General features: G+C 34.5%; 1 protein-coding gene across 7 annotated transcripts in view; it reads left to right on the forward strand.

The window, feature by feature from the left end:
* The window catches only part of SMAD2 (SMAD family member 2), a 103,378-nt gene that overhangs the window by 36,646 nt on the left and 48,819 nt on the right, over positions 1-17,913 (forward strand). Inside the window, exon 1 of one of the 7 annotated variants that reach the window (XM_077135523.1) lies at positions 17,493-17,513. The exons of the other annotated variants lie outside the window; for them this stretch is intronic. The gene's annotated coding sequence lies outside the window, so the exon portion shown is untranslated. Of the gene's footprint in view, positions 1-17,492; positions 17,514-17,913 lie in introns of those variants that run through there. 7 annotated transcript variants of the gene reach the window in all.

Genomic DNA, 17,913 nt, shown 5'->3' on the forward strand with positions numbered 1-17,913 from the left:
CAGAGACCGGGGTTCGATTCCTGGTGCCTGCCCATGCAAAAAAAAAAAAAAAAAAAAAATCCAGTGGAACTTGACAATTTACATTTAAAATAACTAACAATACTAGCATACATTTTAAGAATGAGATGTGGGGTATTCATCCTGCCAGATAACAGAATTTACTGAGTAGCAGTAGAAATTAAAATCCTGTGATACTGGTATAGGGATGAGCTTATGCATCTTTGAACAGAAAAGAAGGTCCACAATTAGAACTCCATTTAAAGGGACTTGATATATTACATGAGTAGCTTTATAAATTATTAAGGAAAAGATCATCTATTTAATAAATGATGCTGATACATTAGACTATGTACTTATGGGGCATAGGTAGATCTGTCTCACCCTTTACATAAAAACAAATTTCTGATATATAGGAAACCTAAATGTGAAAAGCAAAATGAAAATGTATTATTATCTAGGAAGCAATATGTGATAAAATAAGAGTAATTCTATGTCTCTCAGTTCCTTCATTTGTAAATAATAATACCTACTTCACTTGATTCTTATGAGGGTTAAATGAATCAGTAATTAATGAAGTCTTAGAATAATGCCTTGTGCCACATAGCAAACACTTAGACCTTTCCTACTGTATCTAGGGATAGGAGAGGTTTTCTTTAAAAAACAAAAAAAACCCAAAATGGTGTCATAAAATATTTGACATTAAAATATAAATCTGTATTCCAAAAGACAGAGTGAAAGAAAAAATGGTTTGTAAGATTTGTAATACACATTCAGTGATAGGGTTTTATTAAACTGTCTTTTCACTTGTTCTTTTTTTTTTTTTTGAGGACCACCATAGTTGAAGGCTACAAAGAATATGAACTATAGTTTAATAAAGTATGGTTTAAAAAATTTATTTTTATGGAGAATATCCACATACATACAATCCAAATATTATACAATCAGTGGCTCACAATATCATCACATAATTGTGTATTTAATATAACACAGTTTTAATAAGGTATAGTTTTAATAAATAAGTGAGAATGCTATTTGTATTAACCACAGTGTTATATAGTTATTAATAACGTGACGGCTTTATTTGCTAGTTCAGGATAATTAGACTTCTTATTTAACTAAAACTTTCCAGTGAGTAATTTTGGAATCACAATTTTACTGAGTTATCACTTGATTAGCTTTCTTTATCAGCTCTAAGAGAACGTCTTCTTGTTCTATTGAAATCTCTGATATAGAAGTACCATTTATTGCTGAAATTAGGAACAAAATTAGTATTTGAACTTAATTTTCAATTATTGTAGATATTGAAGAAAAATTTTAGCTTCATTCCAGAGCTTACTACCACAACATTGAAGGAAATCTATACTTTCTAAGTGACTCATTCACATCATTTTAATAATTTGATCATATATCTAGCTTTCTTATCACTTTAATTTTGTCTTCATCTTGGAGCATATTGTGATCTATTTATAAATCAGCATTCAGTCTATTTACAGTTCAGAAATCTTTAGCTAAGTATGATGCCTTAGCTATTTAAAATAAATGCTTAGCTATTTGAAAAGTATTATCAGTATTAGGACAGGTTTTTTTATTATGTAATTTTAAACTTCTCCAGAGATGACTAGCCAGTTGTTCAGCCAGCCATGCTTACTTAGGCCTGAAAAGTTAAGGCTGTTAACTTTGTGGTCCTTTAGTTCCAAAGTACTGTAAAGGTGTTGGGAGACATGTGAACATTGAAATCATGTGACAGTACCAGGTCATGGGGTTATGACTGAGAATAGGCTTAAATTTTTTTTTGTTTTCGTTTGAATGAAGGAAAAAATTTAAAAGGTTTATGGAACATCCAAGAATATGTCGCTAGTCATAGGAAGCATAATGACAGAAGTTTTAACAGAGATCCTGTTTATTCAGATTCTTATTCACAATGTGTGTCACTTTCATATTTACTATTTGTCTGAAATTTTAATTTTTATTGATATTTTTAGGCTAAGTTCTCATAAATGGAAATAATTGAGCCAATGATATAAGCACCTTTAGAGAAATTCTTGTTATACTTTGCTTTGTCAGTTTTTCTCAAAGAACAGAATCACTCATGCTAATTAAAAAAGATTTGTTCTGTGAATAAAATTTGTATCGAGCTGGTAGAGGACTTGGAAAGCCCAGGGCCTAGCTGCTCTTATTTTCTTCAGGGCTGTGGTTGTCTCTGCCTCACTTGGGCACAGACTCATTTGTGTACTGACTAACCTCTCTCCTGAGCCTCTGTGTATTTCCTACTGCCCCCTGGCCAAGTGATGAACATAGTTTCTTACCTAAAGGCGTGTATTAAACTGACCCTGCAATGTTCTTCAGGTTTTCTCCTTTTACTGTGTTCTTAATAATGATTGATGTTCTGTATAATGACTGGTTTACTAATATAAAGCTCAGTTACGTTAAGTAGTAGTATCAGTTCATTTAGCTTTTTTTTCTTGGTATTTTTTTCTTAATTAGAGAAGTAGAACAATCATGCATAAAATACAGGATTCCCATATATCACTCAGTTGTTAACATCTTGCATTGGTGTGGAGCATTTGTTATAATTGATGATAGTACATTTTAATAAGTGTACTGCTAACTATATGGATTCATGGATATTTAGTTTATAATTATGTTGGGTTATAAACCAAAACCACACTGTCTTCTTGCTCAAATTTTCCAGCCCTGGCCCTTGAGAACGCTTTCAGATTGGCCCCTGTGCTCCTCGCCATGGCCCCATGCTTTTGTTTTTGACACTTCATTATATTCTGACACTGTAAGGTGTTCCATCCTTATCTTGTGTTGTCCTAGCCCTGGAGTCAACCATTTCTCTGAGTGTAGTTCCTTTTTAAAACATAAATTCCTGTGCCCACTCCCCAAGGTTCAGATCCAGTTGGTCTGGGGAAGAAGCCTAAAAACTTTTTTTTTTTTTGTAATTAAATGAAATAATCCATGCTTGTGGCAAAAATAAATTCAAACAATGCAAAGAGCATATATATATTTTTTTTTCCAGAGTAAGAAAGACTTTTATTACATTGTAATCCACAATGCACTTTTGTGCATACACACACAGAACACCATACATAGCCAAAAGAATAACTTAGAAAAATAATTTTGTTCATACACATGCTGTGTTCCCCTCTGATATTTTATGGATCTCTATCATTCTATCCTAATGGAGGAAGAATATATAGTTTTGACTCATTAATGAGAAAGCATCTCATTTTCTCCACACCGTTTTTAATGTCCATGCATCATCTCTTTCACTTAGTTGAAATTTACAGTGAAACAACAATCTTTTATTCATTCAAACAATATATATTTATTCATCTACTATTTGAACTGAGACAGCAACTGAACTTATGTAGAAAATTGCTGTATTCCCCAAGGCATTCACAGTACAGCAAGGCAAAAAGGAAAATCAGTAAAAGCAAAACACTGTCCTAGAAGTTTCCATCCAAGTTAAGTCCAGGAAAGAAGCTTTTCATCATCCTATGGGAATGTTAAAAGTTCACAAAGCAATTACTTCCGGCATCCCTGAATGAGAAGGTGAAACTTTCCTGATGGGAGGAAGTAAAAAATTCCAGTTGCACCCCACAGGGGCAGGTTTGTAAAGATGCTGAGCTTTGAGTCTGTGGCCTACTGGTCAGGGTACCAGTCAAGTTCATAGTAATGGAGGCCATGATCAAGTTAAAGGATGCTATGGTGTGCTGTATGTGTGTGTGTCTGTGTGCAGTTTCTGTTCATGTGTATGTGTCTTTGTGTGTGTTTGGTGTGCTCAGAGCAGGGATGCCTTGGTTTATATTCCAAAATGTGTATGTTTATACATTTTTTAAAACTGTGAAATATAACATATATACAAAAAAGCAATGAATTTCCAAATACATTTTAACAAGTAGTTATAGAACAGATTTTAAAGTTTGATATGGTATGGGCTATAGTTCATTTATATATACTAAAAAGTATGTCTATTAGTCCTCCTCCCCAAAGGTAACTTATTGCTAGTTTCTTATAAAACCTTTCAGAAATAATTAATACATATTTCTGAATATGCATTTATGTACATATGTATATATAACTCCTATTTTTAAAGAAGTAAAAAGCATTCTACAACATTACACACATGCTATAGCATCTTGTTTTCACTGAACAACATATCTTGGAGATTGTTATATCATTACAAATTGATTTCATCCTTTCCAACACTGGCAGAAACCTTCAGTGGAAAGCTATGGTGTAATTTATTTAACCCATTACTTATTTTTTTAAAATATTTTTATTGAAATATCGTCACACATTCAGTCCATCCACAGTGTACACTCAGTGGCTTATAATATCACATAATTGTGTGTACTCTTACCACGATCAATTTTAGAACATGTACATAACTCCACAAAAAGAGATACAAAGACAAAAGCAAAAACTCATACATCCCATACCCCCTCCCTCTCATTGACCACTGGTATTGCAGTCTACCCAGCTTTTTTTTTTTTTTACTCCTTGTCCCCCCCCCCCCCCGTTATTTATTTATTTTTTTGTCCTTATATTTTTACTCATCTGTTCATACTCTGGATAAAAGGAGCATCAGACACAAGATTTTTTCACAATCACAGGATCACATTGTAAAAGCTATATAGTTATATAATTGTCTTCAAGAATCAAGGCTACTGAAACACAGTTCAACAGTTTCAGGTACCTCTCTCCATCCTCTCCAATATAACATAAACTAAAAAGGCATATCTATATAACACATAAAAATAACCTCCAGAATAACCTCTTGACTCTGAAATCTCTCAGCCACTGAGACCTTATTTTATCTCATTTCTGTCTTCTCCCTTTTGGTCAAGAAGGCTTTCTCAATCCCATGATGCTGGGTCCTGGCTCATCCTGGGAGTCCTGTCCTAAGAGGCCAGGGAAATTTACATGCCTGGGAGTCATGTACCACGTAGCAGGGAGAGCAGTGGGTTCACTTGCCAACTTGGCTTAGAGAGAGAGGCCACATCCAAGTAATAAAAGAGGTTCTCTGGGGGTGACTCTTAGGCATAATTATAAGGAGGCTTAGCTTCTCCTTTGCAAGAATAAGTTTCATGGGGTGAATTCTAAGATCAAGGGCTCAGCCTATTGAACTGGTTGTACCCACTGCTTGTGAGAATATCAGAAATTCTCCAATTGGGAAATTTGCATGTTTCCTCCTATCGCCTCAGTCCCCCAAGGGGACTTTGCAAATACTTTTTTAATTCATTGCCCAGATTACTCTGGGATGTATAGGGTCATCACAGTAACCTAGACAAACGAACAAGAGCTCACACCCTATTCAAGATTTCCTGTAATTATAGTGCTTAAATAAACTGACCATACAAATTGAATTAGATAATTTGTTACCCAGAATGTGAATTTTGCACCAAATAGACATCTGTTCCTTTGGTCTCACACAGAATTTGAGGTTTTAAAATATAGGCTATACCATCCTTTACCCTGCATTCTGATTTACCTTAGTTCTATCCATATCAGCTTCATTTCTATCTCTAGTAGAAGAATGATCACTTTTTCGACTTTTTTAACAGTTGCTGTATGGAATAATGCTGACATTCATAGCTTCAGAGCGCTAACTATGGGTCTCAGGTGTTACATAAATACCCAGTTTCTGGAATGACTATGTTTTACACAAATAGCTTGGTATCTCAGAATTTAGAAATAATAGTTATAGCTCCAGAATAGATGTGAATGCTGTAGGAGTTTACAGTCTAGGAACCTTTACAATAGGCCCCAAACTGAAACCCATGCCCTCAACTTCAGTTCTCCAGATTTGTGTATTATAGTTAGTCTATATAAACGAGGCATGATAATGTTTATCTTTTTGTTTTTGACTTTTCATTCAACATACTATCCTCAAGTTTCATTCACCTAGTTGCATGTCTCATAACTTCATTCTTTCATGCAGCCGCTCAATAGTCCATTGTACATGTATAACCCCTTCTATACCTTAATTGTTGTGCCCTTAGGCTACCTCAGTCCATTGCAAATCATGAACACTGCCACCATAGACATCAGTATGCGAATGTCCATTCATGTCCTCACTCTCATTTAGCTTTGAATCTTCCTTTTCCCTAAACTATCCACACCTAGCTCTGTTATAGCTACATATCCTCAGTGCCCCATACAAGTTTGTGATTGGATGTCATTTGGCTTCTCAATTTTTGTTCTCAAACAATTAAAAAAAAATGTTTCCCATACCCCTTTGACTCATTTCTGATTTTTAGGAAACAGTGATTCTCTAGAGGGCGGGCCTTGAGAATAGAAGGTGAGAGTGGGAAGCCTTTGAAGAAGTGGGAAATACATAGAGCTTCAAGCCCACCCAGCTTCTTCTCTCTCAAGACATTTGCCAAATTCTGATGCTTAGAATAGGAGACTGAAGAGCTAAATTAGAACTCTTTCAAAAGTAGACCAGAAATTCTTATGGTATCTAGGTACTGAGAAGATAAGGGCCTGCTAGATGTTCAGATAAAAGCTCTGCAGCACCCCAGCCTAGGAACAGGGACAAATTAGAGGCCTTTTGTTAATAACAAATAATTTAGCAGTGTTCTGATTCTAGCATTATAGAGTAAGTAGTAAAAGTATGTGTATGAAATAATAATGTAAATGATAATGAGGAAATACCTAGGGTAAACAAAAAGAAAAATAAAAGAATATATAGCAAGTGAATAAAGAGGGAAACTGAATAATAGAATATATTTGATAAGTCCAAACATAGGTAGGAAAGGAGAAAAAGTGAACATAAGACAGGTGACCAAACCATCAATAATTACAGTAAGTGAAAAGGATTCATTATTCCAAGTAAATGACTAAAATTAATCAGACTAGATAAACATCCTTCTTTTCCTGTTCCATCTCAAAATACCTCACCTATTTGCTTCTCAAGAGACACACCTTAAATAATGACCCAAAAAGGTTGAACAAAACTGATGGAAAAAGACATACCATAGAAACACTAACCAAAAGAAAGAAACTGTAGGTGTCAAAATAAACTTTAATGCAAGAAGCATTTAGTAGAAAAAGAGAAGTGTATTTTTAATATAAGGACATCATTCCCCCAGGGAGTTAATCATAATCCTAACTCTTTACCCAGTAATGTAGCTTAAACATACTAAACTAAAAGACTGATCTAAAATAAATAGACAAATACACAATCATGGTGGAAGCTGTAAATATTTTTTTCAAAAATTGAGAGAACAAGCAAGTATGTAGAGCCATACTAGCAATTAACAGACTGACTTTATCATATATAGAACATTGAAACCATTAATGATGGAATTAACTTTCTTTTCCTTTGCATATGGAAATTTTATCAGAATTGACCATACTCTGGGTCATAAATAAAGCCTCAGCAGATTTCATTGGATTTTAATAAATCAGAGTCTGTTCTTTGTCTATAGTAGAGTTAAGTAGAAACTGGTAACAAAAGATAACTAGAAAATCCCCAGCTGCTTGGAAATTAAATACTATACTTATAAATAATCTATGGTTCAAAGAATGAATCACAGTGGAAATTAGAAATATTTTGAATTTTTGAAAAATGAAAACAGTGTAATAAACTAGAATGCTGCTAGCATAATTCTATTATGAAATTTATAGCCTTAAATCCATGTACTAGAAAAGGCTTTTTTAAGAAGCTAAAAATAGAGCAAATCGAACATAAAGAAAGTGGAAAGAAGGAAATAATGAAGCAAAGAGCAGAAACTAGTGAAATAGAAAAGTGTTTAGTTTACTAAAGCTGCCAGTATACCAGAAATGAAATGGCTTTTAAAAAGGGAATTTATTGTTGTAAATTTACAGTTCTAAGGCAATGAAAACTTCCAAATTAAGGCACCAAGAAGAGGTTACCTTCACTCAAGAAACACTGATGCTGTCTGGAACACCTGTCAGTTGGGAAGGCATGTGGCTAGCATCTGCTGTGGTCTTTGGCTTCTGGGCTCCTCTTTCAGCTGGGAAGACACTTAGTGATGTCTGCTAGCTTTCTCTTCTGGCTTCTTATTTCATAAGGTATCCCTGGGGGTGGTTTCCTTCGGCATCTCCAAAAGTCTCTTGTGTGGGCTCTAAAGCTTCTTCCAGAATGGTTCCCTCTCCAAGGACTCTAGTAAGTGATCCCACTTTGAATGGGTGGAGATACAACTCCATGGAAACCTCCTAATCAAAAGTTACCACCCACAATTGGGTGGGTCACATCTCTCTGGAAATAATATAGTCAGAAAAGGTTTCTGCCCTGCTAGATTGAATCAGGATTAAAGGACAAGACTTTTTTGGGGTATACAACACTTTCAAACTGGTACAGTGGAGAAAATCAACAGAAAGTTGGTTCTTTGAAAAATTTGATGTCATTGATAAATAAATGCCTCGCAAGATTGATCAAAAGAAGGAGAGGCAGTAAAAGTGAGGGGTAAGTAAAGAGAGAGAGAACTTAAATTACAAATATCAGGAATGGAAAAGGGCATATGTCTACAGATCCTGTAATCGTTAAATAGACAATAGGAAGAATTTATTAACAATTTTATACCAGTAATATAGTATAGGACAGTAAGTTAGGAATTTTGAGTGGTTAGAGCTGTGCTGTCCAATATGGTAAACTATTAATCTCATGTTGCTTTTTTTGGTGTTAATAATTTTGAATAATTTTGAAGGCTTAATAAAAAAAGAACATAACATCTCATTAATAATTTTATATTGATTTCATGTTAAAATAATGTTTTGGGCATATTGGATTAAAATATATTACTAAAATGTCACCTCTTTTGTTTGGCTTTTTAAAATGTTGCCACTAGAAGATTTGAATTGCATATGTGGCTCAAATTAAATTTTTATAGTGGCTGATGTGTTAACACTAAGATAGTCACTATAATTATCTTAATTTTCCACCTGAGAAAACTGGAATGTGCAGAGGTACCTTGCAGCTAGTGAATTGAATCCCTGGGAATAAACCCGGCAGTCTGGCTTTAGAGTGTGTTCTCTTAGGCATTCCTTGGTATATGTATACTTCATATTTTAAGGCTCTTAAGTCATTTTCCTGTCAATGAAGAATTCTCGTAGTAAAATGTCATTGATTTGTGTTTAGAATGTTATTTGAATCAAAGAAGGTAAAGGGTGAAGGTTGGGAGACTAATTAAATCGTTTGTCAATAGTAAAGCTAAGAAAGGAGTTGGAGCCAAGTGCTTTGTTCTAATCTTGTTTACATGGATTTCTTCATCAGCCATAGATAGCTTTGATTGTATAAGGAGCTTAAGCTTGAAATGTGCTTCTTTTTTGGTCTCTAAAATATAGTTCCAAAATTGTGTGGTGCATTAAATTGTCGTGATTAAGAACTTGTTCTCTGGTATCATGCTGCTTGATGCAAGTCTTAGTGTTGACACTAGTTGTATGATCTTATTATGTTAGTAATTGTAAGTTATGTTTTGTTTCTAATGGAACTTTTTCACATTTATTTCTCAGAATTTTCTTTTCTCTGAACTTGGTCTGCTTTTTATTCTCCCTGAATTGTTTCTCCAATATACCAGATTTTCATTACCACTCAACCCTTATTTATCTTTCTGCTGTATTTCATACTTCCCAATTGTTATAGGCCACCTGTTTGGAAGTTTCATAGGCACATCAAATTCAACTGACTAGAACTTTACCCAGATTATTCCAGTACTACATATTTTGCCCAATTTGATTTGTGTTCAACTGAAGCACCTGTAATTCATACCCTTTTCTTTGCTATCAAGTCCTGTACCATACTATCTCCCTGGTATCTTTTCTTTCCTTCTAAATATTGCAGTTTTCTGCTGGCTGTCCTTAAAAATTTTATACCTTCATCCCTCCCCCACTTCACTGTACTGCCAGTCCCTTGCTACAAAAGGCTTCTCCATTCTTTTCATCCTTCTCAGCTATTGTAGTTTGCTAGCTGCCAGAATGCGATATACAAGAAATGAAATTTTTTTAAAAAGGGAAATTTATTAAGTGGCAAGTTTACAATTCTAAGCCTATGAAAATGTCCAGATTAAAGCAAGGCTATAGAAATGTCCAAGCTAAGGCACCCAGGGAAAGATACCTTGGTTCCAGAAGGCTGATGATGTTCAGGGTTTTTCTCTCAACTGGAAAGGCACGTGACAAACTTGGCGGCATCCGCTGGTTTTCTCTCCAGGCTCTTGTTTTATGAAGCTCCCCTGGGGACGTTTTCCTTCTTCATCTCCAGAGGTCTCTGGCTGCATGGGCTCTGCTGGTTCTTGTGTCTCTGTGGCTCTCTAGGTTTTTCCAAAATGGTTCTCTCTTTTAAAGGATTAATCAAGACTAATCAAGAAGCACCTGGAATGGGTGGAGTCACTTCTCCTTGGGGATAATCTAATCAAACCTCCAACCTACAGTACTGAATAGGGATTGAAAGAAACACCTGACTGCACAGAATGGATCAGGATTAAAACATGGCTTTTCTAGGGTATATAATCCTTTCAAACTAGCACACCAGCCAAAAAGCTAAAAATGTAGTTTGCTGGGGAACACTGGAAATGGATCTGAGTGTAATCAGCAAATGCAGGCATAATCAGTATACAGAAAATCTGTTGAATGTGAAACGGAATGAATAAATAGCAAGCTACCTTAAAGAATCAAATGTTTTCCTCAGGACACATTTCTCTGTGTATCCTTTAGTTCCCACTACAACTTCTCTAAGATTGTCAATTTATTTTAATTGTGGTAGTCTCCTTCTTTGGACCATCCTGAGAAAAAAGTTAAAAAAAATATATTCTATCCTCTGTGGCTTAGGGTAATGCCTAACAAGTGGTGGATGCTTAGGGAATATATTTCTTTTACAACAACAAAAAGGAGTTGTAGAGCTATGCTCTGACTTAGTGTAATGCCTTACGAGTGGTGGATGCTTAAGGAACATACTTGTTTTACAGCTAAAAATACTGGAGTTATAGAGCTATATTAGAGCAGGAGTGCAGTTTTGTGCATATTGGAAATGAATCTGAGTATCTAGTTTGTGAAAATTAACTACTTCTTTGCCTAGAAATTATTTTAGTACACGTTAAATAAATTTTATTTTATTTAGGATTTTCTTTAACTTAACATATTGAAAAATATATGTATTATCTGATAATTATGATTCTTAAGGACCTAACTAATGGAAGTATAAGCTTCAGTGTTTTCATAAAAATATGCTTAAAGCTAAGTTTTTAGTACTTGGTATGTATGCTTTTTTCTTTTGACACTGACTGCAAACATTTTATTTTCTAAAAAGGAAGCTCTATGGGGACTTTATTAAAACAACAGCTTGAACCCATGTATTTTTCCTTTTCCCTCCAAATCTCACCATGAACTGAAGGAAGCAAAAGCATAAATCCTGAAGAACTAAGAGAATGTGAGAGGAGGTAACAATGGAAGAGAGACTGCCCACATTTTGAAATGTGAATCACAGATGTAAATATGTTAACTGGCATAGTAGTTCTGGGAAAGTTGAAATGCTGCATAAGGTAATAAAGAAAACAGGGGGAAGAAAATAAAGAAGTAATAAAAATTAAATTCTCAAAGCTTTAGGCCCAGGTACCCAGAACAGCAGTTGGGGGGGGGGGGGGGGAGAGGGAGAGGAAAGGATCCACATCTACATTGTGTGATTTCAGAACACCACAGATTGTGAGAAGATATTAAAAGCTTCTGGAGAGAAAAAAAATGCCAATTAAAGAATCAGAAATAAAAATTACTTTGGATTTATTAGCAACAATAATGTATGCTAGAAAAAGAGGCATTGCTTTCAAAATTCTGTGTGAATTTTTAAAGATTGATTGCCAGGAAATATTCTTAAGTGCCAAAGCAAGGTATACAGCAGTAATAAATGTGTTCCTTTTGTGTAAGAAAAAGGTGGTGGGAATAATGCGAATATATTATATGTATATGTGTAAATATTTGCAAAACTATACTGAACAAACAATTGAAATGTAACTTTTTAACAAAATGAAATAGGGTGAATAGATAGAGGTGAAACTTTGCTGAATATGTTGTGTGTTGTTGTGTAGCTTGACTTTAGAATACTATAAATTTTACATATTCAAATTAGATCTTAATGAAAAATCCATAAAAATTAAAAATATGCTGAAATGAATAGAACCTAATTGTATTTCAAGTTGGTGACAACCACATAGATAAAGCAGTTATTTCAGGTGATGTTTAAACACAGCATTTTAATTGTATGTCATTAGTGGACAAATAAAGCTACAAAGAATTCTTAAACTTCATTCATTAATCTTAATGTGAGAAATAAAATTGGGATTGTCTGAAACTATTTTACGTGTTTTGTAGGAATTTTCACAAAACCAAGATTTCAGTGTTAGAAAAGAGGGAAATGAGTAAATTATAGACATTGTATTGGGTTGAATAGTGGCCCCCAAAGAAGTATGTCTGCATCCTAATCCCTAGAACATGTGAATATAATCTGATTTGCAGAAAAGATCTTTGAGATATAATTAAGTGAAGGGCCTTGAGATGAGATTTCCTGGGTTATCTGGATGCATCCTAAATTAATGGCAAGTTCCCTTATAAAAGACACAGCAAAAAGAGGCAGAGAAGCTGAGAAAGTGCTGTAAAGATAGAGGCACAGATTGGAGTGATGCAGCCACAACAAGAAATATTGGTTAGCCACCAAAAGTTATAAGGGGTGAAGAACTCTGTTTCACTTGAGTCTCCAGTGGGGGTGACTCTGCTGATACCTTAATTTGGCCTCCAGAACTGAGAAAATAAGTTTCTGTTGCTTAAACCTTAAGTTTGTGGTAATTTGATGCAATAGCCTCAGAAAACTGAATTTTACTTATGTCCATATCATAGAATTAGGAATACTTTTATGAAGGTCATGTTACCATTTTTCACTTCATGGATTTTATATATATATATATATATATATATATATATATATATATATATATATATATATATATGTATAGCTTTTTCACTGGAAAAACCAAAAAATAATGAAAACCCTATAGCATTGAGCATACTTAATGCCCAAATTGTGGTTTCTATATACCTCTATTAGTTAGGGTTCTCTAGAGAAACAGAATCAACAGGGAACACTTGCAAATATAAAATTTATGAAAGTGTTAGGAATGCAGAGTCCAAAATCCACAGGGCAGGCTGCGAAGCCGATGACTCCAATGGATGGCCTGGGTGAACTCCACAGGAGAGGCTCACCAGCCAAAGCAGGAATGCAACCTGTCTCCTCTGAGTCCTCCTTAAAAGGCTTCCCATGATTGGATTTAGCATCACTAATTGCAGAAGACACTCCCCTTTGGCTGATTACAAATGGAATCAGCTGTGGATGTAGCTGACGTGATCATGACCTAATCCTATGAAATGTCCTCATTGCAACAGACAGGCCAGCGCTTGCCCAATCAGATGAACAGGTACCACAACTTGGCCAAGTTGACACCTGTCCCTAACCATGACAATACCATTCTTTACTAAGAAGAAGCAGGGTTTTTCTGAAGAAGAGCTATTCAGATCTGGAAGTAGGAAATATATATGATGAGTGTGCAATATTTGTGGTGTACTAGAAAACAAGAAAGCTGTAGACTCCTGGGGTTATGTCTAAAAGAATAGTTCAAAGGGGCTCCATTGACCAAAGATGTGATCATCAGAAAGAACAATGAAAAACATTTACCAAAACTGGAAACACAGTGAATGTATAAAACTGATTACCTCGTGATGACGTAACAAAATATGTCATCATGATGTGACAACCGCCCCTCCCCACACCCACACACTGGTAGTAATGTGCAAAACCCTCTTTAGATATCATTGGAAATAATTAGGGCACTGAATTCTTACTCTAGAAATTAACAATTAAAATGAGAGACTTAAGCATTAACTGCACTTTGCCTGAAGGAACTGTATTTTAGACTAACAACATTGATGAGGAAAAGTTATTTGAAATTTATTGCTTTTTTGTAAATACGTTTTTTTTTTCACACTTAAAAGAACCCAGAAAAATTTTAAAAAAAAATAAGGTATCCAGCCTAGAGAGAGATGACGTGTAATACAGGAGACCAGAACATCATTGGTCTATTTTTAACAGGTAGGATACATAGCTTCATGATGGGAGAGCACCAGGAAATAGGGCTTATTGATTTCTGATTTGACTATGTGGGAAATTTAATTGAGGGGCAGCTGGAAAGTGTGGGAAGAATTTGTGATAGGTGCATAGAAAACTAAGCCAATGAAAAACTAAGATGATTCTGGGTCAAATAAAAACTTACCTGAGGAAGGAAATGTGTTGATTTTGATGAGATTACTATTAATCTCATCACATGACAATATAATACACATAATTGTATAGTTACAATTGGGATATAATTATTTTTGAGGTTTGGAGAAATTGAACTGAATAATGGTGGTGGTAAGGGGCTAAATCTTCATCTTCCACTGGAAAATCAATAGATAGCACCTAGACATGATAGATATATCAAGAGATATCATTATAAATTTATTCAGAAATATTAAAAAAATAAAATTTAAAAAATATTAAACTATTTTAAAGAATTGCACCTGGCTGTAAGAAAAATTGTGACTGACTTTACTTATTATGTGTGTTGTTACTTAGATAAAAATTAAAACATAAATATTTTTAAATTTTTTATTGATTAAACAATGTACAAGCACATACATTCTTAACATACAAACATTCCATGCATGGTGTACAATCAGTGACTCACAGTATCATCATATTTGTATATTCATCACCATAATCATTTTTTTGAACATTTGCATCACTCCAGAAAAAGAAATAGAAAAAAAAAAATCTCATACATACCATACCCCTTACCACTCCCTCTCATTGACCACTAGTATTTCCATCTATCCAGTATATATATATTTTAATTTTAACATTTGTTCCCCCTAATATTTATTGATCTTTAATCTGTATGTTTTATCGATCCATACCGTAGATAAAAGGAGTGTCAGACACAAAGTTTTCAGAATCACAAGTCACATTGCAAAAGCTGTATCATTATATGATCATTTTGAGGAAACATGGCTACTGGAACATAGCGTTACTGTTTCAGGCACTTCCCTCTAGCCTAATATACCTTAAACTAAAAAGGGGATATCTATATAATGCATAAGAATAACCTCGACTCAGTTTGAAATTCTCAGCCACTGACACTTTATTTTGTCTCATTTCTCTCTTCCCCCTTCTGGTCAAGGTTTTCTCAATCCCAGCTCATTTTAGGATTTCTGTTCCATGTTGCCAGGGAAGTTTACACCCCTGGAAGTCATATCCCATGTAGAGAGGGGGAGGGTGGTGAGTTTTCTTGCCGTATTGGCTGAGAGAGAGATAGGCCACATCTGAGCAACAAAAGAGGTTCTCTGGGGGTGACTCTTAGGCCTAATTTTAAGTAGGCTTAGCCTATCCTTTATGGAGATAAGTTTCATATGAACAAACCCCAAGATTGAGGGCTGGGCCTATTGGTTTGGTTGTCACCACTGCTTGCAAGAATGTCAGGAATTCTCCAAGTGGAAAAGTTGAATTTTCCCCCTTTTCAGTGTTCCTCCAAGCGGACTTTGCAAATACTTTTTTATTCACTGTTCAAATCACTCTGGACAAACCTACAAAATCTCATGCCCTACTCAAGTTTCCATGTATTTAGGGTGTTCAATTAAACTGCCCATATAAGTGGTATCAGGAAATGCACTAGTCAAATATAAATTTTATACCAAATAAACATTTTTTGCTTTAGTCTCACACATAAAGTTTTAAAATACGAATCTATTTTCAACACCCTGCAATATTGACATTCCTTTAAAACATTTTTTAAAAGTGCTTTTTATTTTTAAGAAAAAACCCTCCCAAACAATAAGGAGGGTGAACCAAGGCTCTTTTCCACAGATTCCATTTACTTTTATTACCTTACTCTTGTTTTTTATTTTGTGCTTGATTATTTTTTCCTTCTTATAACTTTAGATTTTATTTTAATGATACGTATTCAATCAGTTATGAAAGCTTAAAACTTTGGGAGAAGTGGACTTCTAATTTTACATAAATAATTTTTGTTTGATTCCATTTATTTATTGGTTTTCAAAGCTTGGCTGATTTATTTTTAAAAACAAACAAGTCCCTTTCCTCCCATTCTCTCCTCTCTCACCCCATAACCTCTAATCTGCTTTCTATTTCTGTGAATTTGCTATTTCTAGACATCTCTTATAAGTGATATTCTACAATTTTTGCTCTTACATGTCATGCTTATTTCACTGAGCATAATGATTTCAGGTTCTTCTGTATTGCTGTATGTCTCATAACTTCATTTTTATACCTAAATAATATTTATTTGTGTGTACAGCATTTTATATACATAATTTAATAGGTAAATGCAAAACTCAGTAGTACTGTGTCCTCAGTGTGTAACATTATATTTTATTTCTTATAAGATTTAGAATGAGTTGAATAAGAATAATCATACTTCTTTCTAATGGGCATATAAAATATAAAGAGGTGATTGTTAAAAAAAATTAAGTGGGAAAATATAGGGATATAGGAGCAGATACTGTGTATGCTATTGAAGTCAAATTGCTATCTCTTCAAACTCATAGGTTATAGACTTAAGTTGTTTAAAGCAAACACCAGAGTAATCACAGAGTATTTAAAATATATATAGAAATGGAAATGATGAAAGGATCAGTCAGCTGTGTCACAAAAGATCTGCTGAACACACAGGCTGCAATAAAAGAAAAGAGAGACAATAAAGATGTAATACATATAAAAAACAGAGGAGGGCGGGCCGCGGTGGCTCAGCGGGCAAGAGTGCTTGCCTGCTATGCCGGAGGACCCCGGTTCGATTCCCGGCCCCAGCCCATGTAAAAAACAAACAAACAAACAAAATATAATAATAAAAAAAAAAAAAACAGAGGACAAAGTGGTTGAAGTGAGTCTTGCCTTATCAGTAATTACACTGAACATAAATAGATTAAACTCCCCAATTAAAAGACACAGATGGGCAGAGTGGATACAAAAATCCCGATGCAAATGCATCTTGTTTACAAGAGACTCACCTTAGATGTAAAGACACATATAGGCTGAAAGGGTAGAAGTAAATATTCCTTGCAAATAGTAGCCAAAAGAGAGCTAAAAGTAGTTCAGCTGATATTAGACAAAACAGGTTTTAGTCAAAGCTGCTACAAGAGACAAAGAAAGGCATTATTAATAAAATGGTCATTACACCAAGAAGAAACAATCAAAAACATTTATGCAGCGAACCACAGTGCCTCAAAATGAAGGAGTCAAACATTGGCAAAACTGAAGGGAGAAATAGTTCTACAATAATATTTGGAGACTTCAGTATAGATATATCTCATTTTGTGCTTCTCGTTATTGTGCTTTGCAGATTTTTTTTTAATTGAAAGTTTGTGGCAACACTGTGTCAAGCAAGTCTGTTGGTATGTCATTTTTCCAACGTGCTTATTTTGTGTTTCTGTGTCACATTTTAATTAAGGTATGTACACTGTTTACTTAGACATAATGCTATTGCAAATGTAATAGACTACAGTATAGTATTAACATTACTTTTGTATGCACTGTAACCAAAAATTCAGGTGACTTGCTTTATTGCCATACTTGTTGTGGTCTGGAACTGAACCTGCAGTATCTCCAAGGTATTGCCTGTACAGCACTTGCATCAATGACTAGAGCATCTTGAATGAAGCTCAGTAAGGAAATGGAGACCATGAACAGTATTACAAATGAAATAGACCTAACAGAAATATTCAGAACACTGCACCCAAAACAGCAGTTTACATAGTCTTCTCAAGTGCACATGAATCATTCCAGGATAAACTATGTTAGGTCACAAAACAACTCAGTATGTTTTAAAAGATTGATATTATATAAAGGAT

Source organism: Tamandua tetradactyla, chromosome 18, assembly GCF_023851605.1.
Source record: "Tamandua tetradactyla isolate mTamTet1 chromosome 18, mTamTet1.pri, whole genome shotgun sequence".
Classification (NCBI taxonomy): Eukaryota; Metazoa; Chordata; class Mammalia; order Pilosa; family Myrmecophagidae; genus Tamandua; species Tamandua tetradactyla.